This window comes from Mandrillus leucophaeus, unplaced genomic scaffold (genome assembly GCF_000951045.1).
Source record: "Mandrillus leucophaeus isolate KB7577 unplaced genomic scaffold, Mleu.le_1.0 Scaffold379, whole genome shotgun sequence".
NCBI classification, from domain to species: domain Eukaryota; kingdom Metazoa; phylum Chordata; class Mammalia; order Primates; family Cercopithecidae; genus Mandrillus; species Mandrillus leucophaeus.
The window spans coordinates 1,554,532-1,555,738 of NW_012104020.1; positions in this window are offsets into that span (position 1 = coordinate 1,554,532).

Consider the following 1,207-nt stretch of genomic DNA (forward strand, 5'->3'; position numbering starts at 1 on the left):
TCTTGCTCTGTCGCCCAGGCTGGAGAGTAGTGGCGTGATCTCGGCTCACTGCAAGCTCTGCCTCCTGGGTTCACGCCATTCTCCTGCCTCAGCCTCCAGAGTAGCTCAGATTACAGGTGCCCGCCACCACACCCGACTAAGTTTTTTGTATTTTTTAGCAGAGACGGGGTTTCGCCGTGTTAGCCAGGATGGTCTCGATCCCCTGACCTCGTGATCCGCTCACCTTGGCCCCCCAAAGTGCTGGGATTACAGGCGTGAGCTACCGCACCCGGCCCCTTAAAAGTCTTAAAACAACAAAATCTCTGGAAACTAAGCACAGCTGAACTAAGGAGAGAGAGGGCAGGGGCTGAGTGTAGACAGCCACCAGTGCCCACAGAGGAGTTAAGACCTTATCCTGGAAGATGCAGGGAAACTGTCTTTATTTTTCTTTCCTCCTGCCAGGGAGAAAGGAAGATCCTTGTGAAGAGCAACAAAATAAGGTGCTGATCCTCAGCGCTGTGAGGATCTAGAAGGAAGTCCTGGTTGGGCTACCCTAAAAATGCTTTTTTGCATTACTCACTCTTAAAAAGTGACTACCACAATCACCAAAAGCTAAATTTTGTTGAAGTACAGAAAGATTGGAACAAAGATAAAAGGAAAATAAGGGCAAATGGAAGAGAAAGTGGCAGAGGTGAAACAGAGGAAATTGGACTTGAGAGAAAATCACAATTAAATATGACTGGAGACCTTAGATCCCAGTTTCCTTCTGGGAATGCTGTTAGACTGGCATTACTTAAAGATGCAAAACCAAAGCTTTCTTTAATTCTTCCTTTGTTTATGAATTACATTCTTTACTATCTGAAGCAAATGTTTAAGTATAATAATTATGGTGTTTTTTTGTTTTGTTTTGTTTTTGTTTTTTAAGACAGGGTCTCACTCTGTTACCCAGGCTGGAGTGCAGTGATATGATCTTGGCTCACTGCAACCTCCGCATCCTGGGTTCAAGCGATTCTCCTGGCTTAGCCTCCCAATTATCTGGGATTACAGGTACACACCACCATGCCCGGCTAATTTTTGTATTTGTAGTAGAGACGGGGTTTCACCATGTTGGCCAAGCTGGTCTCGACTTACTGACCTCAAGTGATCCACCTGCCTCAGCCTCCCAAAGTGCTAGGATTACAGGCGTGAGCCACCGCACCTGGCTAGAGGCTTTAAAAAAAAAAAAAAA